Raw genomic sequence first — 26747 nt, 5'->3', positions numbered from 1 at the left:
CAACAGTATAAAAAAATCAGATACCTAACATAGCTAGCTAGTATCCCTAAGTTTTGTCTTTATTCAAAGGAAAAAAATGGAATTCCTCAAAGGTGATTCACAGCAACCTTTTTAAATTGTTGTTCTGAGATGTCCTTTTAGAAGTCCTACCTATATAGAGGTTTCCAAAGGGCTGGGACATTGACTTAGAGAGTAAGAAAAGGATGTTAAGTCTTAAATGATGCTTTTACATGTCTGTTTCTTCCACATCAGCCAGTTCAACTGGGTTTGCTCCACACTGATGGGCTGCCTTAGTAACCCCATGTAGGCCAGAGACACTTTTGTGGAGCTTCTGAGCTTCTGTTTTGGCTTAATCTCTGTCACTCCTGTTCTTGCTGCTTTCTGGCAGCAGGAATTCAGCTGAATTGGGAGACCCCTACCTTTTTCAAGCTGCTTTAGAGGTACATATTATAGAAATTTGATGGGAAGGGTAAGAAAGAGCTGTGCCTCACCTTTCCCTTTAAATGACCACAGGCCTTGGCAATACTTTTTGGCATATTATTTTCCCAATTTTCTTCTCCATGCCTCTGGTCTGTGCCTTTTACCTTTGTAGATATGCCTTGCACATACCTTGCAATGTCCTGCGCCCTCTGGAAATTGCATAAAAGGGGAGGGATGTGGATCAGAGCTCTCATTTCCATGCGGAAAAGGCTCAGTGTGACTTCTGTACAGCCGAAAGTTCTGTGTGTCCTCTAAAACCAAGAAGGTGTCATTCTTCCTGTCAGTTTTTAAAATATCTGTCACTCAATTTAGTAATCAGACTCTGGGGAAGTTCTTAAAGAAAATACTTTAGGTTGTTTTTTATCCTACACTTCGTCTCAGTACATGTATTTGAAAACAGAAACATCTATGAGTGAAGTTGAATTATGAAGCTCCTGTTTTTTACAAAACTGATCAAATATTTTACAGAGAATGTGCCTACTCAGGCAAAATCTACTCTATGCTGTAAACAGCATGAAGAAGCTACCATACTTAAACTTTTTCTTCTAATGAGGAGTCTACGTTTCAGTCTTCCACCATTGAGGTGAATAACAGAAAAACAGTTTAGGCAAAGGGAGGTGATTACAGTGCTATTTTTTTTAAAAAAGCTACAGCAGCAGTGTTTTAAGACAAACGAATGAACGAAAAGAGAAATAGAGCAAAAGACAAGATTATGGAGAGACAGGAGAGCAAAGACAATAGTAAGAGGAGGAACAAGAAGAGGAAAGTCAGATGAGTTATTTGGAGGCTTGTATGGGGTGAAACAAAGTCTGCCTGAGGTTTCCTATTCCACTGAGAAAGAGCAGTAGTTATCTATCTAAATGTGCTGCAGCCAAAGAAAATACACGACGGAGTGCCCTCACAGGTGTAGATCATGCTAGCAAGATGCAGTTAAGACTGGTAAAAGTACAAATTCCTCTCTTGCAAAGAGGGATAAAGTGAGAAGCAGCAGAGCAGATACTCTTCTGAAAGGGAAGAAGCATTATACCCATTCGAATCAGTCTATTGAGGCGACAGCATAGCACCAAGGAACAAAACTAATCCTCTTCTTTGTATAATTGCTCCTAACCCTAGCAGCAGTTGTGCAACTGTATTCTCTGACTGGCTTTTCCTTCTTGGGTTTAAGATGAAAGGCAGGAGGGGAGTGAACTGAGACACTTCAGCAACTACATGAAAAATTGAGATTGAGATTGTTTCACATAGGGAAATCCTGGGAGTCCATCAAACTGGATCACTATGCTGTTGGCGGGTAACCAAAGCTGGACTCAGAAGTGCTACAAAATACTTTAGAAGATGTTGGCTTTTGTTGTTGAAAGAATGTAGGTCAGACTAGATTTATGGCCTTGTAACTCCTCACTTTAGAGGAAATTCTTCTAATTAAGTACAACTATGTTAAAATTCCTCTGTCATTCTTCAAAAAAAATTTATTCCTTCTGTCTCAACTAAGATACCAAGTCCCTAATAGGATGGAGTCAGAGTAGCAGCAGGTGGAAATTTAATGCTGTGATCAGATGATTTCATGCTTTCTTTCTAGCACTGAACACAGGATAAGTATTTGAGATAAATAATGTCTGTCTTCTTTACAGACACATTTAGGACCAAACCTGGTTGGTATAACTGTGAAAAATTCATTGGGCTGATCAGTGGCAAATTGTCCTGTAGATGTATCCTGATACACCTATGAGGAGATGTTGTAAGCACATCCCTAGGTTGCCCTGTGCTTTACAGCTTTTTATGACTGATGTAAACTTGTGTGACAAATGCAACATCTGCTGTACATAATGTGGTCATTTTGTGACATGGTAACTTTCTATTCATATAAATTTTTCTTCATATGCTGAATTCAGTAGAGACTGAATGTTAAATTTTTTAAAAAGCTAGCATCAACACAGGTAGAACGGGGACTCCAAAAGTCTCTGAATTCACCATTTTCCTGAATGAGCATCACATGACTATGTAATTTATCTTTGTTCATATGAATGAAGTGGAAGAGAAGGATTATGTTTTTAAATAAAGAGCTGAAGTTTAGCAAGTAGCAGAAGGTGCACCACAAAACCAATGTAAAATTAAATAAAATACAAACCAATGACAGAATAATGTGATTGTCAGGGATTCCTAAAACATCCTGTTTTGTCTCCTCATATTTTCTTTTTTCCCACCTTCAGCAGATAACAAAATTGCAAAGTAAATCCTTTAGCAGCTGATGTTTACTGATTTTATTATCATTCTCAGTGTAAGGGTCCCATACAAACACTTTGTTGCAATATCAATTTAGGATTGCAGTCCTTGTTTTAGAATACATTTAAGTAATTAGGAGACCAAATATCATATGAGAAGCCTGCAATCTTAATGGAAGAATTTTCTGGGTTTTATTACAGACCTGCAATGTCTTGTTTTTAATTCTTTGCTGAAAAAAAAAAAAAAAAATTTGTGGTTTTTTTTTTTTCCGCAAGCATGGTTTATTATTCAGCATCACTAAGACCATATTCCTCATGCTCTCAACTGTTACAGCTCTGTTTCTCTACTTGTAAGGGTAAGTAAACTTGTAGTTTACTCTTTGTGTCACAAAATTCATTTCAGGACATTAACAAAGACTCGATGTCAACAAAAGTCCAAAGAAGAAATGTACCCTAGGTGCTGACACGTTGACAACTTGGTGGTGGTGACTGAGGAATAAGCAATACTGGAGAACTGAAACAACAGCTCACCAGAAAGGAAGAAATGACCACTTCAGAAAATTCCTTGGTGAAATTTAGCTCCTCTGTATTTTGGGTTTAATATGAAAGTGTCAAAACTTTTCATACAGTCACTGGTGAATCATTTGGTCTATAGCCAGCAGAGCCCACAGGTGTGTTGGACTAATGCTGCAGTAGATACAGAAGATTTACAGTCTTGTAAATCATTGTCTTGGCTCCATTAACTGGGATGATGACAGACAGAGTCACCCAGGGCCAGCTGGGATGCCCAGAGGTATCTGGGGCCTCCACCTGAGGCTGGCACATTTGAAGCAGGATCTATGGAAGGCCCAGAGGTCTTCTCTGTTTGTGTCTGGAGGCCAGGTGGGATGCCCTCATGTGTCTGAAGTGACATTAGACACCTGAGTGCAGGCAACTGAATTGTGGTCTGGATCTTTATTTATTATATAAGAACATGGACAGTGGGATCAAGTGCACCCTCAGCAAGTTTGCTGATGACACCAAGCTGTGTGGTGTGGTCGACACGCGGGAGGGAGGGAAGGGATGCCATCCAGAGGGAGCTTGACAAGCTTGAGAGGTGGGCCCATGCAAACTGCATGAAGTTCAACAAGGCCAAGTGCAAGGTCCTGCACGTGGGTCGGCGCAATCCCAAGCACAACTATAGGCTGGGCAAGGAATGGATTGAGAGCAGCCCCGAGGAGAAGGACTTGGGGGTATTGATTGATGAGAAGCTCAACATGAGGCGGCAGTGTGCGCTTGCAGCCCAGAAAGCCAACCATGTCCTGAGCTGCATCAAAAGAATTGTGGCCGGCAGGTCGAGGGAGGTGATTCTTGGGGTTGTTCAGCCTGGACAAGAGAAGACCCTGGGGAGACCTTACAGCAGCCTTCCAGTGCCTGAAGGGGCCTACAAAAAGGGACAAGGGCATGTAGTAATAAGAGAAGGGGTAATGGCCTTATGCTGAAGGAGAGTAGATTTAGATTAGATATAAGTAAAAAATTCTTTACTGTTAGAGTGGTGAGGCACTGCAACAGGTTGCCCAGAGAGGTTGTGGATGCCCCCTCCCCGGAAGCATTCAAGGCCAGGTTGGATGGGTCTTTGAGCAACGTGGTCTAGTGGAGGGTGTCCCTGCCCATGGCAGGGGGGTTGGAACCAGATGATCTTTAAGTTCCCTTCCAACCCAAACCATTCCATGATTCTATGGTTCTATGATTCTATGAATTCAGACAACTAGTGCACATGGACAAACCCATGAGTACCACACATAATCGTGTCTGTGCCAGCATTCAGGCTGAACTTCTTGAACTGAATCCTACCCAATACCTCTAAGGTCTTTCAGGTGCAGGGAGGCTTTGGTTCAATTCCCTTGATGCCCAATTCAGGCCACAGATTTGTGTGCCATATTCTGAGAGAAAAGCCTGGGACTCTATCCGGGAGCTGCACCGTTTTCTACAAAAAATTGCATATTCCTTGAACCAGGGAGAAGGATGACAAATTACTGATTCTGCAATTCCCCCAGATGTGAGATGTCCCTTTAGGATGCAGGAAACTGCAGCTCAGTCCTCTGCTCTAATTAATTTATTAGAAGTGACTCAAGCTGGCAGTCTGTTTTAAGTACAAGGAGAAACAGTGTAGTGGGTATGAAGAAGTGAAATGGTATTTCTGATGAGCTGAAGGCAGATCAAAATACAGCCTGACTGAGTAATAAGACAGATCTGTCCATAAAATATTGATTGATAGGTTAATTGATGTGTTATAAGCACAACCATTGATGTAAGTTCTCTCTTTTGGAACTATTCCTTTTTTTCTTTCTGCCAACAAAAAGTCTCGTCTAATTATATCTACAGCAGAGATGCTGTATGCAATTTATCTAATTTAATGCTGTACATTTTTCTATATTTTCTTCCAGATAGATTACAGTGTATTATTTCCATATAGGAACACTTGAAAATCCAGATTCCAATCACAGTGTTTGCTGGGTAAATTTGGAGGAACTCCATTTGTATTCCTGTAGTTACTCTGGATATGCTTTGATGAACCCAGAACCTTGTCCATGTTTTTATTCTAATTATAGGAAAGGAAGATTTTTCATTCATTTTTTTAATGTTAAAATGGACTAGATTTTTTTTTTTTTTTAATAAAAGAAGCAATGCACAAATTGATGTTTTTTTGCCTATGCTGCCCAGCCAACTCCCTGAAGTGCTACTGTGTAATTATTTTTCAGAAAGCAGCTTGGAGTTTCTGTTGCTTGGGTTATGCAGTGTATCTATGGAGGCACAACCCTGTTGCAGCATATTGTCTAAAAGCGAAGGAAAACATATTGATACATAAGACAGATTGCATCAGATTGCATAAAGGAATTCCACACAATGAGGTTGACCTGCTTTTGTATCCCTTTTATCTTAGCAGTACTGAGGCATGACCTTTGCTGTGAGATAATAAAAGACTCCATGTGATCCAGATTGTTCTTTAATGAAAGGATTCTCCCCTTGCCTGGTTATAAGAGTTGGCTAATGCAGGAGGAGGCTACAGCCAGCAAGGTCTTTCACATGTAATGTATAATTGATGCAGGATTTGACTGGCAGCAGACTCATCTTCTAAAGTTATTTTTATCAGCCCTTTCCTCAATGTGGTCTCTCTCATCTGGCTTACAGTTTAATGATGAAGAGTCTTTTGAGCAAAATCCTGATTTTATTAATGAGATATCCTTGAATAACAAAATAATAATTCTTTCTTAATAAAAGACTAGTTGCTGCTTTTTATTTGTGGTTGATCTGGCTATTTTTATTTATTAACACTGTAAATCTGGAATTATTTATTTGCTACTGTGTGCAACATCAAAGCAATAGATGAAGATTTTAACACAAACTCACTTGTTTTTATTTGTCTATGTACTATTGGACTTCTACTCATCAGATTTACACCAATATAATTCAGAGTGAAAGGTATTCAGCAACTTGACAGATTAGTCAGCTACTCAGTGTTAAGCCTTGAATGAGGGAACAATCATAATTTTCATTATTTAGTGATCTGAATAGATATGTGAAATACTTTTTTACAAAGTATCGATAGAGAAATATATTCTTACAATTAAAAGTAGTGTCTCTAATGATATTATTGTGTTAGATACAAGTTAAAATTTCCCTGAAGCTAGTAAATTTACAGGTGGACTTGAAAACAGGGAAAACAAGAATAAGTTATGCTCCCCAGCTTGGAATAAGAAATGCAGAGTATTGAGGCCACAACTGAAAACAGACACTATGCGGAAGCTCAGCCAAATAGGACCTCTTTGGGGAGATTTGGGGAGATTTTGTTTCACTGAAATTCATTTACTGCACAAGACAAACCCATGTTCAAGAACAATCATGAACTGAATATGCGGTTTCTTCTGAGTTATACGTATTTTGCTGTTCTATATTACAAAGAATCCTCTCCAGTTTTATCTGATGAGAAAAGATCTATATTTCAAAGGACTAAGTGAATACCAGTAAAACAGATGAAAGTAACCTACCAACAGAGAAACAGTCCTCTGGTCTGCGGAGGTTCAAAAGAAAAACTGATTGCCATGCAGGTAATCCAGATTACCACTTCAGCATGAAAACATGTGTATGGACTGCTTACCACCTCTGAACAGGTGGTATGTGGGATGTTTTGGAGCTTCATGGCAAAAGGCAGTATTTGAACTTGTGGGGAAAGTAGGGAGTACTTTTGGGTGTAGAACAGAAGTTGTGTGGGACAAAATGATTAGGCCAAGGAAACCGAAATGGAGATACACAGTTTAAGAAAAAGCCAGGCAAATTTTCACTTATTACTTTGACTAGCTCAACAATGAGTTTTTAGCTTTCAGAGAAATGCTGTATTATTGTTGGCTTTGTGATGGCAGTTATCTGGCCACAGCAAGGAGGACTTCAGGGGAAGCTGCTCTGGGAGGTCATCACAAATCAAGAAACATGCTCCTTCTTGTGCAGCTTGGAGCAGCTCCTTATCTACTCTGGGAAGGCCTGTGGTAGAGGAGAAAAGGGTGAAAAGTGTGTGGGTCTACACTAGGGACTTGCATCCTGGGCCAGGAATTTGAGGGACATGGTGGACCATGGATCAAGACACATTTTGCTATTTCAAGGCCTGTACATTCTTTCCTAAACAACTATGGAGTAACTTATATACATAGTGACCCTGATAACACAAACCAGATCTTCTGGCAATAAATGTCTCCTTTGCAATGATGGGCAAATGAAATTCTGTGAAGAAACCTCCTCTGACATTTATTTCTCATGTTCTTTCTTCCTCCAAAGATGTTTAATGGTTAGTCTGCAGGAGGAGAATACAGGTAAAAATACATGCTCAGAGAGCACTTTTTACACCCTCCTTTTGTTACTAATTTGTAGCATCCAAGTTACAGAAGAGGTTGCTTGAACTCCCACCAATTTATTGTGTTCAAAATTTTGTTGTTGTAGGCAGAAGCAACAGAATTTGTATGCATAGTCAAGGATTTATTATTAGTCCAATTAAAGTCATAACAGCCTAATCAGGGAATTATTATTATCCCAGTAACACTGATATTAACACTTATAATGCAAATTATATACAGCTAGTGTGATCCGTACACAAATTTTCTGATATTTACCTAATTCTCTGATGTTATCCTCACCCCTTCCACTATCCCTCTGGGGGATATTCTTCAGCCAGAGGTGGAGGGTAAAAGGAGTCATCAGCATCACGAAGCCTTCACCTGGAAGAGCACAAAGCTGATAGTGATGGTTTCTTCCTCCTCCCTCTCCGATTTTCTTTGAGTCATTTGTATAGGTTTACTAATATGCTCTACACCTTGCATCTGAATTTACTTTATGTGTTTTACACATGTTGGATAGCTGTTCTCTGTTCTTTTTGTTACCCCTGGTTTTGCCCAGACCTGTTCATAGCCCTGGGCCATTTGGTGTCATCCCATGCCTGTACTTTTTAGCCCTCTGCTATCATGCCATCCATATCCTTCTCTGTGTGGTGTGTTTTGTTCCAGAGTCATTCTGCACAGTCATTACCTGTTATTGCTATCTACTAGTTAAAAATATATATAAAGTGCTGCATTGCAGAATCATGCAAAGCTAAAAGAAAAGGTCATCTGAACATTAGACCATTGCCATTACATTTAAAAAAAAAGCTCAGACAAAGCTCCAGGCAGACCAAGACAAGGTCTGACAAGTCCTGAGGCCAGTGTTGTTGATGTAACACAAAGTCTACAGCTTGTTAGAAGCAACAGCAACACTGTACTTGCCTTGCTGTTTGGCTACACCTTTGCATCTGGCTTGTGTCCTCTGGGGCAGTAGAGATCCTTCAGCACCCTATCATCTTGGTGCTCAGAAAAAAGAGTAAAAAGGAGCACCCTGGGAACTATCGACCAGTCAGCCTCACCTCTGTGCCTGGTAAGATCATGGAACAGATCCTCCTGGAAGACATGTTGAAGCATATGGAAGACAGGGAGGTGGTTAGACAGCCAACACAGCTTCACCAAGGGCAAGTCAAGCCTGACTAATCTAGGGGTCTTCTGTGATGGAGCTACTGCATCACTGGATAAGGAAAAAGCTATGGATGTCATCTACCTAGACTTTTGTAAGGCTTTCGATACAGTCTCCCACATCATCCTTGTCTCTAAATTAGAGAGATATGGGTTGGTTTGACAGATGTACTGTTAGATGAATAAGGACTTGGCTGAATGGCTGCATCCAAAGAGTTACAAAGGCTTAATGTCGAAGTGGAAACAAGTAATGAATGTTGTCCCTCAAGGGTCTGCACTGGGAGCAATACTATTTAAGGGGCAATGATTTTAAACTGAAAGAGGGTAGGTTTAGATTGCATATAAGGAAGAAATTTTTAATGATGAGAGTGGTGAGACAGTGGAAGTGTTCAAGGTCAGAAAGATGTCTCTGCCCATGGCAGGGGGGCTGGAACTAGATGATCTTTGTAGGTCTGTCCAACTCAAACCAATCTATGATTCTATAAAGGAGCAGGTAAGCTGGCGCAGGCTTCTCTGCTCCTGGGCTGCCTGCAGTGCAGGCAGCTCCTGCCTGAGTGCTGTAGGCATAACCTCTCCTCTGTCTTTCAATATGTTCAGGAGAGCCAAATTTAATTGCCAGTAATAAGAAGCCTAAGTTAAGCCAAGCAAAATAAATAAAAAAGCAGGTACAAGCTCTTATTTCCTTCATTTCTTTGTCACTTGCACTGAGGGAGGGTGAACCCACAAGCTGCTCTTATTTTATATTTCTTCTCTTTTTATATAATTGAGCTCTGATTGCCTGATGTCTGATTAGCTCAAAGCGGGAGTAAATAACTGGCGAGGAAGGACGGTTGCTATGGTGCTGGATGCTAAAGCTATACGATTCCTGGTCCTGAGTAGAGAAAGCATTTTGTGTGGAGGGTTTTTGGGTTTGTTCTTTTTTTTTTTTCTTTTCTTTTCTTTTTTTTTCCTTTTTTTTTTTTTTTTTTTTTATTTGGCTTTTTAATTCACGACTAGTACACACACAAAACCAACTCCCATTTCTCTTGGTCACCATCTGCTTTTTCTCTTTTTCCTTTTTTTCTTTACTTGTCTGAACTCCCCCTCTCTGTTCTCCCTCAACACCTGTTTGGTTAAGTAGCCATTTCCCTAAAGTTTTGAGACACAAATATGAACTGACACTGCTACTCCCCTGACAAAGTCATTTTTAATACTTGAACAACTCCTGGATGTAGAGTTAAAACAGAAAAAAAATAATTTGTTTTCCCCTTCTGACAGAGATTTCAGTCCCAAACCAGAGAGAGATTACATTGAAATAATTGTTCTGATGATTTAACATATCAATAATAAGCATGTTGATAGTAAACAATATTATTTTATTCAACTTGCAGTGGCTTTGCTATATTTACTATGACAGTTATGCTAAAGAGTTGTTCTAAAACAGCAGCCCCTGATCCTGGTATGTTCTTTCCAAAAGACTGATATTTATAATACCTGGGATTCTGGCTTCTTCTCTTTCTTTTTACACTAATGTGTTATCTGTTTCCTCAGAGAGTGGACACAATCCATTCTGCTCATTAATGTGAAGTAATGTGAGGTGACCAAAATACATGCATGACCAGCTAATTAAGTTTATTAGCTAGGATCACAAGCATTAGGACCTCATTCTCTGATATTTATTTACATAGAAACACATCCTGTAAATAACCCTTGCTCCACTGATGTGAAAGGATTGGTATCAGTTGATATCAGGTGAGAATAAAGAGGAACACAGCTGGAACTACTTCCAGTTAGATATGACCAAGAATGACAAAAAACATTGGGCTCCGAATATTTTGGTCCTTTCTGCTTTGGCTAAAAGCTGGTGAATGCAAAAGGTGCCGGATACCCGTCTTTGTATCCTGACCTTTAATATGTGAAGAATTGTCTGACTAAGCACTGAGATACTTATTTATACTCTCCAGAGATGAGCGCGTGCCAGCTAAAAGACAGTGATCTGACTTTGCTTTCAGTTTGTATCTGAAGTTTATTTCCTCAGTAAAGTGAAAGTAGCCTTGGCTTATTTCAAGCCTTAACTTCCAGAGTTGCCACCAGTCAAGGTGAACTCTCCCAAAAGCCACCTCAGTTTGGAAGAGTTGCTTCTGAGCAGGAAAGATGTGTGAATACCTTTGAAAACATGGAGCAATCAAATGTCCATCCCTGCTTACTGTTGCAGGGGTGATTCCACATGCTGCTTGGTCAAGAGAGTCACCAAGAAGCTAGGTCTCTGGTTGCAGCAGTTATAAAGTGGTACATTGGGTGCACATGCAAAAAGGATTTGCCTTTCACATTGGGTAGTTTCTCAGCACGTCTGCAGATGAGGTTGCTCAAATACATTACAGGACACTCGAAATTTCCATTTTTGGGAAAGCTGTTCTATTGCCTAAGGAATTGGAATATCTGATACTTTAAATGCCTAAGATGTGTCTAGTTTAAAACAAAGACAACTTGGCTATACTCTTAAAAAAAAAAAAGGAAAGGAAAGGAAAGGAAAGGAAAGGAAAGGAAAGGAAAGGAAAGGAAAGGAAAGGAAAGGAAAGGAAAGGAAAGGAAAGGAAAGGAAAGGAAAGGAAAGGAAAGGAAAGGAAAGGAAAGGAAAGGAAAGGAAAGGAAAGGAAAGGAAAGGAAAGGAAAGGAAAAGCTATCGGTGTTTGTTCTGTGGTATTTCTTACAATGTGTAAGTGCTTTCTAGTCAGGTGTGTCACACATTGAGTGTCTTGATCTCATTTTCTGAGGAGGAACAATGAACGTGTGAAATTATTATTTTTCTTTTTCTTTTTTTTCTTCTTACTTTTTTTTTTTTTAATTTAGTTTTTAATTTTATTGCTGCAGTGCTTAGAATATCCTACAAAGTCAAGACCTTGGTTGATTAAATGCAGTTTAAATGAGTAAGTAAATACTTTCCTGATCCCAGAGAAACCACAATCTAAACATTAAAGGCAGATAACAGAAAGTAGGAGAAGGCAAAAGACTCTAGATCATGTCGGTAGTTTCCACTTCCTAGCTCCAACTGTGCTGCTTAACTTGCTTTCAACAATCTGATATTTCATATAGTTTTCTCCCTTCTTGATTCTACTTGTAGTGGTTTATATCCTGCTTTGCTTTTACTACTATAATCTATATTGTTTATGCTATCTTCATTTGCTGTCAGCACGGCTTTCCTATTCCTGCTTTGCTGTACTGCATTGCCATATAAATAACTAAGGAGGAGGCAGCTGTAGCAAAAACTGAGCTGTGCTGGGTTTTATAAATTTCTCTTGTGAAAATTAGAAATCACTTGACTTATATAAATTACTTTGCTGGATGAAAATCCTGACATGAAAGTGAGTCTTGCTGGTGCCTGGAAGGGAACAGAAACAGGCACTGAATTTGGTGCAGTTGTGCCAGGAATGTATCTTCCATTAATTTCTGGAAGGATAAAGCACATCATAGTCAAACATCTCATCACATTTATTTATTCCAGAAACAAAAGGACAAAAATACAACAGAAACCAAAATCAGGCACCAGGTGAAACAAAACCAGCCAAAAATCAACATGCAGCCAAGCTTTTATCATACCATTGTGAAGGATATACTCAAATAACTCATGGTAAATTACCGTGAATTAATCATCACTTTAGTGAAGATACATTGCACAATAATTCTCTAGGGTCCAGTTCTATAACATGCTTTTATAGGAAAGCTTGGTGTTTCTGGGAGATGAGTACTCTGTGTTTCTCATGAGAAATCACTGGGAGAGATATCAGTGACTGGCTTAGCTGCTTTTGTTTAGTGTTTTCAATACTCAAGCATTGTGATTATAGCAGAGAAGTGCAGTACTTCAGAAAGCAAAGGGGATATTAAATTGTGGGGAAAGTGGAAGAAATGATGGGCCATCCAATGTATACACTTGACAGTACATTGTTGAGCTTGGTCAATCATTACGAAAGGCAGAGGAGTGAATTTGAAAGAAACGTGTGTCTGGGTCTGAGATATATATTTGAACGGGAACATGTCAGAGATTGTAACCCATCTGATGGTAAGCTGTACCTGGGTCCACTCAGAGCTTGTACCACCAGGTTGGACCACTCACCTTCCTCCACCAACGGAAGTGAGATATGTCCAAGGGGGAGCATCGTGCACTTCAGTGACTTCCGTTTCACCCCGATTCAGGTCTTCCTCACCGTACCAACCCTCTGCTGGACCTCTCTAATTAAGCAGAACAGCCTCTGCCATCCAGTATTTAAGATACTCACCTGAATCGCCCCCTAGGTCTGTTAGATAATTTGTAATTCTCATTTGTTTGTCTCTATCGCTTGTGGAAATATTGCAATATTATTTTAACTATCACCAGGTGGACATAAAATGGGCAGTGGGGCTGCCAAAAAAAAAAAAAAAAAAAAGTATTAACAAGCCACAAGGTCCTTAGTGGCATGGAGGTATAGCTGTACAACTCCCTGAAAGTGGTTTCAAATAATTATTGTTCAGGATGTGCCTTGTGTATATTTCCTTATTAATACTTTCCAGTTGCTGGTTTAATTTTTATCATTCTATGCTTGCCTTCAGAAAATGAGCAAGTTGGAGCATAAAGTGGGAAGTGCTGCACAAAACTCCCCAAATGCTTACAGCCTACAAAAAGCAAAAAACCCCCAGTTTCTGTAATAATTCTGCATGCAATGTCAGCTTGTGCATTTTGAAACACATGGATGGAAGTCTGGCCCAATTAAAGCCACTGAGAAATTTTGCTATGGAGTTCAGGGGCCAAAATATTGCTCCAAGTGTTTGACATACACGCTGTAGATTTCATGCTTCTTGAGGCAGGAATACTGTTCTTTAAAAACAGATTACAAAAAAATCTGGAAAACCTAGGGTGTCTGTTACATATTGTTAATTTTTGTGAGACAAATACGAGATAAATGAGATAAATAAGGGTAGTGAGTTTTGAGTGAAAAAATATCCCACCATTAAAAAAAATGTATTCCAAATATCCTCTGTATAAACGAGAAATTGAAACGATACATTTGTTAAATCTAAGCTAGAGGTTGTTTGTTTTTTGCCTTTTTTTTTTTTTTTTCCCCTAGGAAATGAATGAAGAGGTGTGATCCATCTTCTTTTAGCAGAAACATAAATGAGAGGATTTGATTGGATCCACAGAGAGATCAAACATGAAAAAGGCAATAAAGGGAGAACAATTGGAAGAAGCCGAATGAGTCACAGAGCAGTGCAGAATGATTTCCTTAATCTGCGCCATGTGTTTCTGCTAAATAACTCCTTATTTTGTCTTTTATAATACCGTGACAGGCCTCAAATTGTTAGGCTCTTTTTTCAGATTGTATGATAGCTATAGGAAATGTGACAGGATACACAGCTACTGCAAATGCAGCCATTGCAAATTTAACGTCTGTTACCAGCTCCAATCACATATGTGTGCTCTAGATATGAAAATAATCTTACTAATTTCAATTATACTCGCATACATAAACAGACACATTCATGCATTTTGGGATGTACCATTTTTGCCAAATATCTAGAAGCAAAGTCAGAAGATGAATATTTTCCAAGATATTTCACTGAGAGCTTTCACTCTGGGTTTTTTTTTTTTTTCATGTCTTTAAAATATTAATTTTAATATTACAGTGACAGAAGAAAAAACCCAGATCTTTATCCTGTTGGACTAGCCTATTTAATACTAGTTTCTGTATTGAAAGTGCATGTACTGAGCTATTACTCTTGCATTAACAGAAATGTGTCATTTTCTGTAGCATACGTTAGGTAAAGATGTATGGGGAGTTTCAGTTGATAGCTGTAAAAACCGCAGCTGCTTGCTGCTCAAATTTCAGTGTGCACTGGCCAGAAGGTGGTGCTTTCAACCACAGATGTGCAAATCAGGAATGAAAATATGAATATGAGCTGTGCGAACACTTTTCTGCAGTGAATAATAGAGGAAAGCAGAGAATTCCGCGTTTTGTTAAGTCAAACACAGTCCAATAAGGGGCCACCACAGTCAGAAAGAAGCAAGTGTGAAATGGAATCTTCTTTCCTACTTAACACTTTTCTTCACCTTACTGTCTAAATCAGATTTTTCTTCTTGATTGCAGTACAGTGGTTATACAGCTTGGAAAGAAAGAGCAACAGCTTGTTCTACCTGTGTGAGCAAAGGGACTTTCACCTGGCTGCACATTCCCTGGTGGTCACGCTGTTACCTAAGTTTGGTTTAAGAAGCAACACTGAAAAAGAAGAAAGCAAACTCAAGTGTGTGTGTGTCCTCCCCTTGAAACAGCTTCAGGTTTTTAACATCTACTTCGGCTTCCACTGATGGTCCTTAAAGCAGCAGAGGAAAAGGTACTTGCCGTTATTTTGAAACGTGTAGATTGCACGTGGAAGGGGTAGAACGAAGTGACAAGTTTGACCCTGCAAAACATTTTGCTTTCTGTGTAACCAGAAGAACAAGAAGAAACCTCCTAGAGACAGATTCTGAGTGTCTGGCACTGTAGGTTACACGTGTGTATGTGCATCCAGTGTCTCGTTAGACACGTACGTAGCGCTGTTCTGCTGCCCTCCAACGACTTTGGCAGATCTTAGGGAACTCCCTCGCTGTTTAAAGCTCTGCTGCTCCATTCCTGCACCTTCCCTACATTTACAACTGTATCATTTCACCTCTGACTAGTTTTATTGCCCTCAACAGGGTTATTTGCATATGTAAAGTTTATTAACATATTTACCTAAATGTTTGCAAATTCAAGCCATGAAAATTATCTTCTAAAGGTTTGATTTGAAATTACACTCCTTTGATTAGAAGTCTGCTCTTAGTCGTTAATAAATCTCATTGAGTTGCTTGACCTCTAGATGATCATCATAATTATCATCTCTCTTTTCATGTTAATTAAAGATTTGAGGTAATGGTGAAACGGAAGAAAATAAGAAGGTTCATAACACAATCCAGGCCAGTATTTTTGCTGACTGTTGACTGTATTAATAACAATTAAGCAAAAGGCTACGTACACACAGGTGTTTTATTTATCTTGGTCAATCAAGCAGTGTTCCTGGAAAAAAAACCACATGCATTTTTGTATTAGTAACTAGTATTTCTTCAGACTTCAACAGAATTAACTTTCTGTTCCAGTTGTTGAAAATCACTTTAGATGAGGTCTTTAGTTTTGTTCTTAATGAACACGTTAAGGTTTTTAATTCTGTTGATTGAAGCAAATTAATTTTGGACTTTGCTAATTGGGGACAACTGTCAAATTCTTCTCCAGGGATGAACTGGAAACTAATAAAGATATGATATCTTTAGAAATGTTTGAAGGTTCTTAATCCTCCGGGTTCCTGTGTCATTGTCCTCAGATATTCTGTGAGAGCGAATTTTTTCCTTTCTCCCCATGCAGAAAGTTAGCACAAGTCTTACAAAATATTTAAACACTGCTTAAAGATGCTTTGGTATATAAATGGTGTATATATTTTGCTTAGAGTGAATAGTAACCCACTGGTCTAGTCACAAAGCCCTTTCTCTGACATACTTTTCAGGGGATTTTTTGCCTTTGTAAGGGCTTCAGACTAAGATATATGGTAATAGAAACTTTGGCATTTTCTATTAGTATGGATAAAGAGATTATTGCTATAAAGAGATAGAAAGCTAAACAATGTTATCATTTTCTGAAGATTGTATAGTTTATTAAATTTATCTAATCACTATTAATTCCACACCTAGAGGATTTAAATTGATGGGATGCTTTGAAATAGACTTTGGATATAAGATGAATTGGACTACGGCTGTTCTCTACCCACAATAGGCCCCAAAAGCTCTTTGGGAAAGATCCCTTATCTTTCTATTTGTATATGCATGTACCTACCTCATACTTGGGACTATTAATAAATAAATTTAAACCCCATAAAATTCGCATAATAAGAAAAGTAAATTGTAGTCAAATCCACACTCTGGATGAAACGGGACTTGCGAAGCCAGTGCTGTGTAACATAACTTACAGCAGAAATGCCACAGTAAGTGTGCCTAATAGAGCTCTATTCCCCATCCTCTTGTTAAAACTGCACCTGTTTATAAGAGATAGCTCTGTCCTAGGGAAGGATTACTCAGCCTTAATAATTCTTCTTCGTCTTCTTCCTCGTCACTGTCGTACTTCATGCTGCAAACGATGGAAAAACAAAGGTCTCCAGAGGCTGGCATGCCGATATTTCTGTGTCATGTACAATGAGCACTGTAAGCAGCTTCAGTCTTTTTTACCTGTCCAAGCAGGGTCATCCTGTCTTCTGCCTACATTCAAAAGAAGGTACTAGCTCCTTTACAGGGTGATTAAGCCCAGCCAAAATCATCTTATGGAAATGCCTTTTTCTTTTCATTGTCTATAGCAAACATTGAGGACAAACTTTTATTCCCTGTATTAGCAGAGCACTGCTAATCACAGGATGAAATTCAGTGTGAGAGCTCAGAAGCAGGATGAATAGAAAGCATCAGAAACACATCAAACGCCAACAAAACTAAATCAATTTACTCTAGCAGAGATCAAGCCCAGTATGTCTGGCATGGTCTGGTGAATACAGCTAATGAATGGGGCAGCCATTTTAAGGATTTCAGTAGAGTTGCTCTAGGATTTCCAGCAGAATATTTTTTTCATCAGGAAATCATCATTTGATCAAAACCAATTCGTTTCCCAGGAACCGGAGGAACTGGTCCATCTGAGTGAAATTCTGAGCTAAAACCCAGAAAATCTTCTCAAAATAGAACAAAGTAAGTGTTTTTTGGACTTTGTTTTTTGTTGGTGTTTTGGGTTTTTTTTCCCAGAATGCATTTTCTTTGGCGATGTGTTCTTGTCCTACAAATGTTATAGTTTAAGCATCAAAGTTAAATCAAAAATCAGCTTTTTCAGGGTGCGGGCTTCTGAATGATTCATCGAACTTTTACTAGTACTTTTTTTCATTTTTCTGGGAAATCCTGAGTTACTTTTGTTTTAATTAAGAACATGCACGGATACTGCTTTCACTGCCATGAGCCTTTCCATGAAATAAAAATCTGAAATCTTGTACAGCCTTGCTACTCTTGTTTCCAGAAGAGAGGCTGATGCAGGCAAGGGGTCTCTCAGGGCATATCTGCACAGATGGGAACAAACAGACTCAATCTGCCTTTGCTCCATGGCCATATTGTCACAGAGCTGTTTTCCTCAAGATAACCTTTTGAATCAGGACAGTGGGGCAATAAGCTGCTGAGCATAGTCCTGGGAGTTCCCGGCTTGCCCTGCTGTGTTTATATAGGCAGGCCAAATCCTGCATCCCAGGTTTCCAAGCAGATGTGTCATGGATGAAATGAGCGGTAAGAGTTGGGGATGAGTGTAGCAGGGTGGCAACAGGGCATGGGAAGGAGGAAAAGGAAACTTATACATTGTTGATATTGCTTAATGGTGCCCGAAAAGGTTAAGAATGCTTGTGGGAAGGAGCAGATCTTCTTTTGGTTGCTGGGTTTTGGTTTCGTTTTTCTGTCTTTGTTCTTTTTGCTTTGACAGCAAGTGTTGGGAGCTGAGACTAATTTTGTGAGGACTAAAACATCTAAATGGGTTATTAGTTTATGTGGGAGTAACTAGAGGTACCTGAAGAGACACCGCACTGCACGCTTCCCAAGGGACAGGTATCACCAGTTGTTTTCCCGTGGCCAGACAGGGATAATCTTTATGGATCGGCATCTCTCATAGCCAGCTGTTGCAAAGCCCTGTAGTGTAAAATGGATCCAGTTTCTCCCCTGCCTTAATGAGCAGCCCCTTTCCTCTTTATCAGCATTTGTTAAATGCTACCAGTCAGCCCTATGCTGTAATAGATGTGCCGTGGGAGAAAGCAGACATAATCCCAACTGCAAAGAGTTTGGGATCTGAATAATCTGCTTCAGTTTATCAGGCTCTGTGTGTGATAGCAACACAATCAGCAGCAGCTGAGTAGCTCAGTGATGGTTATCAACAGATGTTCATCCTCAGCCTTGTGGGACTGAACACTAAATGATTAATAATTCCCATTTTAAAGTAAAACACATTAACTGAGAAATCAGGATTTGCCTAGTTTTTGCTGAGCATTAGTGTAACTGAGATGAAAACAAATAAAAAAATAAAGTTACAGTGCTGCAAGGCAAAGGTTAGCTATTCCTTATTTACTGAGGATAAAGGATATTATTTGGAGGAAATTCAGAGAAAATAGGAATGAGAATTTAAAACTAGCTTGAATGATGGAAGTGGCCACTAGATTGGACCCAGGTGAAAGGATGATTCTTAAATACTAGATCAAGGCAGAAAGCTCACAGTTGTTCTTATCAAATGTATTTAACTCCTAGAAAGTTTGTTGGTTTCTTTTTTTATTTGATGCAATCAGCACAAATTGATATAATCACTTTTACAGTAAAGTATTCACCAATGAACATCACATGAAATTACCTAAGGAATTAGTGAGGGGACAGGACAAATGATGAAAGACATTTTTTTGCTCGGTGAGAGTAGGGAAGCACACTCATCCTTCTGTAAGGACAGACAGGAGGTAGTCCATTGTCTCATAGTACATACTTTTCTGAATGTTGAACCATACAAAGTATTTAAAAGTGTTGATGGAGCATTAATATAAAGCTAAGGATGTCCCTGTCAGGAAATAGGATCATTCATTCTTTGTTTTGTCACCATGTCCCCAGACTAGAGCCACGTGCTGGTGGGACTAGTATAGATTCAATGAGGCAATGAAGCCATCTTGTTTTTCCTCAAAGCTCACACATGAACGCATCACCTCTCCACAGGCCTTGCTATCTTGTGCCCAATGCCTGTTAATGTGCCTCCACAAATGCTGGTTGGAGCTGCCATTTTAGTGTCTGCTTGTGGAAATCCATACAAACATTTCTTCAGTGATGTATGGCAAGAATAACAGACTGATTACACTTGGTCGGATGAAAAGTACACCTGACTCAGCATTGTGTCTCGCACCCAGACTGCTGCTTTTTGCTGTTTTGCCACATGGGCACCATTGTACTACCAATGGAGGCTCTTGCAAAGTTCAAGAGCGACTACAGGATTTTTTGGGGATAGGTGAAGGGCATAGAAGCCTAGATATAGATCAGCTCTGTCCTTCATGGCTGATGATGCCAGAAGGTCTGTTTGGCTTCTTGACTGTGGAATCCTCTCCAAAAAATGTGTTGCTGAGAAGAGGAAGAATCCACCTGATGAAGCGCAGAAAGAACAACTTTGCCAACAGGTTTGTTACTTTACTGAGGAGAGCTTAAATTAACTTTGCTGGAAGATAGACATAAAAGCTTAAGTAGGAGGACAGGGGTGGAAATTGTGCATGGGAAGGCATGACTTCTTGGTAATGTCTCATATTCTTCTGGAGAAAATGAGGTGAGCAGAAGCCCACTTGAAATACCTTTAGATAAGTGCATACAGTATGACAAAGATGCAGAATGAAATATAAGTCCCTGAGCAGCTGCAGGGCTATGAAGATCAGAGGCAGCCCTGGCTGTACTGACCATGACATACTGGAGTTTTAGATCCTGAGGGAAGGGAAGAAAGTGAGTGCAAAACTAAAGACTCTGAACTTAAGAGTGTGAGCTTCAGCTTGATTGGGTATGTGATGGAGATGATATCATGCTATACTATTCTGAAGGGGAAAGGGACCAAGGAGAGCAGAGTGATCTTCAAGGACGACTTATCCTGAAGTCCATTACAGTGTGCAGGAAGTCAAGCAAGTACGGCAAAAGGCCAGCTTGGCGCAATGGAGAATACCTATTTAAGCTCAAACACACACACAAAAGTGTACAGAGACAGTATATTTGGGAGGAATATATATATATATATATTAAAAAAAAGCTTGGAGTAGAGTTAGGAAGGCCAAAGCTCACCTGGAGTGGAAAGTAGTGAGTGATCTGAAGAGCAACAAGAGCAGCTGCTATATGTACCCTGGCAGTGAAAGGGAAGCTACAGAACATGTGGATCCACTGTTTAATGGGACAGGGGACCTATTGACAAGAGACATGGAAGAGGCCAAGGCTCTCAATGGTTTTGTCACCTCCGTTTACAACGGGAAGGCTTGAGCGCCTGGTGGTATAGTCTAAGAAACGGAAGCATTCCCCGTGGTAGAGTAATATTAAAGGCCACTTAAGCACCACCTAGACAGATCTCTGGAACCAGGCTGGATTCATCTAAAGGAGCTGAAGGAGATTGTTGATGCCCTTTCATGACTGTTCTTTTTTCATCTTTCAGATATCATGATGATTGAGAGAGGTTCCTGATGACTAGAAAAAGCAAACACCACACTCATCTTCAGGATGGCCAGGAAAGAGGACCTGGGGAACTGCAGGCTGGTCAGCCTCATCTCATGTACTTGGAAAGTTATGGTGAGAATCCTCAGATGAAGGACGAGAGGGTGACGAGAACCAACTAGCATGGATTTATGAGGGCTAAATTTTACCTGACTGAATGTGTAGCCTTCTATGATGAGAGAGAATTGGTGGGTAAGGTGTGAGCCATAGACTTGACATTAACCTCTATTTAATCTCTAACAGCCTCAATATTTCTATTATTCTCTGATGTGTTGTCTAATGCAGTTTGTGCATTTCACTATTCTGAATGTACTCCATGTTTTAAGGCTACTCTACAGAGAGAGAACATACTTGCACTTGTTCTCTGAAACAAGCAGGCAGCTGTCTAATCATCTACTGCTCAAATATGATGGCAGATATGTGTTCAAAATCATATGTAAATAGAGGTCAAAAGATCATACATAAAGAAGAGTTTAAGAACAACATAATGAGAGTTCCCCAGAAGAATCTCCAAGCTTTCAGAAACTTGCTGTTTAGGGACTTCCTGAGTCAGGGGGAGTCCTGGTATTTAATATCATTCAGTGGATTCTTTTCTTCCATAGATTTAGTCACCTGCTGTTAGAATGGGCATGAGTCTCATGCATTAGTGATACAGGGTGCATGCTTTGTTTTTCACTTGTCTAGAAGTTAACCTCCCATCCACTTTTAAGAGACTGTCTATAGAAAAAAATAGAGATGATATTGTAAGTGGGAGAATCAGTATTTGTTACGCATGTCTTGCTTTCTCCATTTCTTTCTTTAATGATAGAGAAGACACTATTCAGTAGAGCAGGAATAAGTTAATAACATTCCTGAGATTATTTTGATTAACTTTAAATTTGCATAAGCAAGGTTTGGTAAAAACTTCACATGATTCAAACCACAGGATTGCCTACCCAAATAAGCACCAAAGTAATTATTACTATTTGCCCAATTACACTCTGCTGCCATCAAGCCATACTTTTGCTGTTGTTACTTTGGTGTAATCTTAAACACCATTCAACCATTTATAGTACCACTTTGTTCACAGTTCAAAGTGTTCCACAGTGCTACATAACCTGTTCAAGGGATCCCCATGGCCTTTCACAACAGAATATATTTTCTTGGCTTGAATCAAAACAAACAAAAAATATACTCACTAGAGGTTTATTGTTTCAATGGTAAGAAAACCATCCTTGAGTTTTGTAGCATACTTTAAGAAAACATAATTGTGATATAAGACACAATAAAACAGATAATTTGTCACACATTTTGATTACTTTTATCAGATAATACCAAGCCTGAGGGTTAATTATATTGTGTAATTCCATTAAAAGAGTAATCAATTTTTGTATGCCAAAATCTCATATTTATCATAGTGCTGAACTCCCAGCTCAGAATTCTGTCATTAGAGCACTTCACAAAATTGGTTAAGTGCCAGTCCTGATTTACTGATGGGGAAGCTGAAGTGGGGAGGATTAAAGTGATTTACCTGTGGTAGTCAGCACACCAGTGGCAACTGAGGGAACAAAGCAAAGTCCCAGTAGGAAGGTGCATTCCTCATCAGGTGTTTTAGTGGTCTTACATTCTTTATCTTTTATTTATGTGTTATTATATTTTAGTGGAGGTGCAGTTTTCTGAGACCATCATTTTCAGAATCTTGTATCCTTGCAGTATGGGGGGTTTTGTTTGTTGGTTTTTAATGTATAGTGTGCTTGAAACAAGATTTTTCAGAAGTGGTTGCAGACTTCGGATCTCAACAATTTTGGAGAGCCTATCTGGGGAGTACTTGAATTTTCAGATGTTATCGAATGCTTCCTCTGAATCTAGCCATTTTAACTTTCTGCAAATTAATAACATTTTAACAAAAAGTTGATCTTGGCTTCATTTTCTGATAATTTCTTGTTTTTCTAATATAGACATATATATACATATATAAAAATAATTTCTATTAGATTTTTCCTATCTTCTCCAACTGAATCATTTTGTTAATTTACTAATTCTCTGGTATTTTGCAGCCCTATTGTATGTGTCAACAGTTCAGTATTTCATAAGATTTATTACAAATATGAAACTTATTAAAAGGAATAAAATACTTCAGCCTCTGAGCCATGGCATTAGCTATGATTTTCTTCATGGTTTGTTCTGTTGTTTTTCCTAAGTGATAATTGCCCTTCTTATCTTTATTTACCTCTTACTCCCTTGGTAACTCTTTTGATTTATTGGAAAATATATCTCAGTCTTGAGTTAAGCTTCAAGCAGTAACATTATAAAAACAATATGGTTAAAAAAAACCCAGACTGCAGAACTTTTTCTGGCAGGCCCTGATTGACAATACCTTCTCATTATGATGCTTTCTTATTTGCACCATTACAAATGTTTATACAAACCTGAAGTTCCCCTTCAAGTATGGGAAGATTTTTAAAAGTATTACACAACTATTTCTATGTAAATTCTCATTGAATTAACAGTACTGCTTTAAGAGCCTAAGTTTTCAAAACATACAATATCCTACTGATAAGCCTAAACTAATTAATAAGCTGAATTGTTCACTTTTAGCCAGCTACATAAGTGGTATACACCGAAGCGAAGGCCTGTTGAATCTCTTGTAATTATACGGCAAAACCTCCACAAATATACTCAACAACTAACACCTGAATTAAATTTAAAACTTTGTTCATTTTAATCATACATTTTCTGCCTGGGACAATACTGAAACTGGTGGAAGTTGATAACAGTGTATTTATTATGCATCAGGTAAATGTTAAAAGTAAAAATGCACACTTTTAGAATAGAAATATTTGTGCTGAAGGTATTTGTGGGGAAAAAATATCTTGGAAAGAAATAGTTCAAGTAAATTTCAAACCTCAGTGTATTTGGAATGGTGTACTATACCTTGGAAAACCTAATGAGTTTGGCCTTTTTATGGAAAAACAAAGGTTTCTATATGCTTATTTTGATATGTGGTTTATTTACAAGCACTGGATTAAGATTTTGTACAAATTTTGTTGTTTTTCCCCCCATGCTTGTGTTCAAAATGTGTTAGTAAGACAGATAGCATTGTTCTTCAGAGGCCACTGTGGTCCATCAGGTAAATAATTCATATTTTGTGCTGTATAAATACATAATTGTGTTTTCTACAGTGAATGATAAAAGATCTAAGTTTTCTCTCCTTACATAAGCATTAGGGACATCACTCCAGAGACAAAGGGGAGGGAACACAAAGCCTGCTTTTAGATAAATGATGTACATTTTAACCTCTGTCTCTTTCTATATTTATTACAGACAAAACTCAACAACAGAAGAGAATATTTTCAAGGCTGTGAATCCTAGCACTTAAAAGGTAGAAAATGCCAGAATTAAGATTGCGCTATGGGTTTTATATACATGTGTTTTCTCCCTGGCCCATAGGACTCATGCCTCAGCCAGTTCCTCACATCCTTCTGTGAATGCAGGAACGTTAATCCTCTCATCATCTTGGCTACTGTAGTCATCACTGCAGTGTTCACAGGCTTCAGAAATATGAATTAATTTATTCCCACAGTACCTTCACAGAGGGAGGTTATTTCCCAGTGTCGCAGCTGAAGATCTGCTGCATAAAATAAGCAAGCACCAAGTTTTCACTAATTTGGATTGAATGATTAGAGGCCCTGAGGTCTTTACCTCTCTGTTTTCTTTTTTTTTTTTTTCTTTTTTTTTCGTCAGAGGACTTAGCACTATATAGTATACAGTATCGTCAAGAACAGCTCCTAGCATCTCTCAATGCAGCTGTGAAGGATTAAAGTCTTTGCAAATCAGACCCTTGAGCACCAATTTAGAAACCAAGAAAACAATCTGATGTTTCCCTTAACCATCTGGCTCTCGGTTTCCTTTTAGTCAGATTATCCTCTTTCAAGCCCATTTTATCAGGCCAAAGATCCCTAGTCAGATGTACAACAAACACATCATTGATCAAAATTCATAATCAGTCCCTATACCAAAACGCAGGGATTCTAGGCCGTTCAGAGAAGGATCTGTTCCTTTAACTTGGTCAGAGACAGTATCTTCTCCCTTGGCAACAATGGGTTTTTTTCTAGCTGGAACCTTCTGCAGAAATATTGAACCTGAGTCAGCCCTTTAGCATGGAAAATTTCAGCACGCACGGCTGTTCCTGCCTGCAATATTACTTACCCTTTGACCTGTGGGCTTAGCTAATACCTAATACCTGGGTGTTTTCTGGGCTATTTCTCAGAGAAAAAATTGATGTTATTAGTTAGATATTTTTTAAGTTTTGTCCTGTTTATCTGCATACAAAGTAATTTTTTTCTGAATACCACTGTGGAGCGAGGACAAAGTGGAAAGGAAAGATCAGCCTCCTATTTTTTAAAATCTGTGTGTTTGTTAAGCGTTTTTTCCTCCCACAGTCTGCAAGCTCATCTCTCCAGTAAACTCTGCCTCAGAGACCTTTCTACTTTCATCGTCGGTGCAGGACACTGACCTTCCTTCCTACTGGCTTTTAGTGTCGCTCAATCACCACCATGGCTGCTGTCAATCACACTCTTAGACTCTAAGCAACTACCCATTCCTGGTTGTATAGTTAAGAGTAAATTTCATTATATCAAGTGATGACCTATGGACTTGTGGGTGCTGGACTATAGCTTGACTCAAAAAAAAAAGGACTTGCCTTGCCTGACTTTGGAAGGCTACACCTGAATTAGTAAACCTAGGATCCCTTTGCAATTCACAGAGATACAAGTATTTCTGGAAGGCAATTAAGTGGTTTTATTGTATATATTTACTTTAGGATGAAATGAAACACTCCATAAAAATGTTTATTTTTCTCTATTAGCTATAAAGATAATTAAATTATCAATTCAGAGTTGTATATTTGGTTGGATGAATGTCACGTATCATCATACTAAGACATAAAACCTTGCTCTGGATATGGACTAGTGGAATGCACTACAGCTCAATTCCTTCCCTTCTCCAACCCATTAAGATTAAAAAATGGAGTTTTGCCCCTGAATGTGGAGATCTACTCAAACCTGCACCTGAGCATGTGTGCACCTTGAACAATGGGCAAGTCTGCATTAGGATCTGCACCTAAAAGGAAGCCAATTCCCCAAAGACCATCCCTTAGCTTTGTTATGCAAACTGCATGCTTTGGCTGGTGGTTTCCTATTGTTTCCAGTTATTATGAAATGAAAAGCATCCCCCTGCTCATTAATTAATATGAATTAAAGGGTCCTATCATTTCTATGTGCTTTATCAAGGTCTGTGATTGACAACAGTAATTATTATTTTCTACCATGAGAAGGAGTTTTTCATCTGAGGTCTAGAATTGAAGTGTGGGTTGTTTTATGTTTGTTTTTCAAACAGTTCAACATTCTCCAAAAGAAAAAAATCCAGCATGAATGCAATATTATCATAACTCTGGCATCATTCAAGAAAGAGTCCTTATGTTTTAAATGGAAAATATCTGCAAACAAGGTATGCCTCACAAATGGTTCTTGGCTTTGAAAGTTATCATCTTCCCTGTTGGTCTGGGTAAGGGCAAAAGTTCTTGTTTTGCACATCTTGGGTACATTATGGGGTTGGTGATGTGTACTTTGGGTTTTTTGTTTATTATGCATGTCAGATGGTGTTATACTCTCACTGGTGAACTGACACCTGGAGAAAGGTCAGAATATTTTTAATTTTTGTATGCTTCTGGTGTAAGGTTAGTGTATAGTAGCTCTGCAT

General features: G+C 38.9%; 2 long non-coding RNA genes across 2 annotated transcripts in view; both read left to right on the top strand.

Annotated features, from left to right (window-relative positions):
- The window catches only part of LOC142600181 (uncharacterized), a 443056-nt gene that overhangs the window by 59530 nt on the left and 356779 nt on the right, over positions 1-26747 (top strand). The window lies entirely within an intron of this gene.
- LOC142600180 (uncharacterized) lies at positions 12896-21507 on the top strand. Its single transcript, XR_012833629.1, has 4 exons — positions 12896-12991; positions 14818-15061; positions 17390-17462; positions 20950-21507. It is a non-coding gene; the product is annotated as an uncharacterized LOC142600180 (long non-coding RNA).

The sequence above is a fragment of the Balearica regulorum genome, chromosome 1 (genome assembly GCF_011004875.1).
Source record: "Balearica regulorum gibbericeps isolate bBalReg1 chromosome 1, bBalReg1.pri, whole genome shotgun sequence".
Classification (NCBI taxonomy): Eukaryota; Metazoa; Chordata; class Aves; order Gruiformes; family Gruidae; genus Balearica; species Balearica regulorum.
The sequence above is the reverse complement of the archived record's forward strand: the minus strand, read 5'-3'. Positions and strand labels throughout refer to the sequence as shown.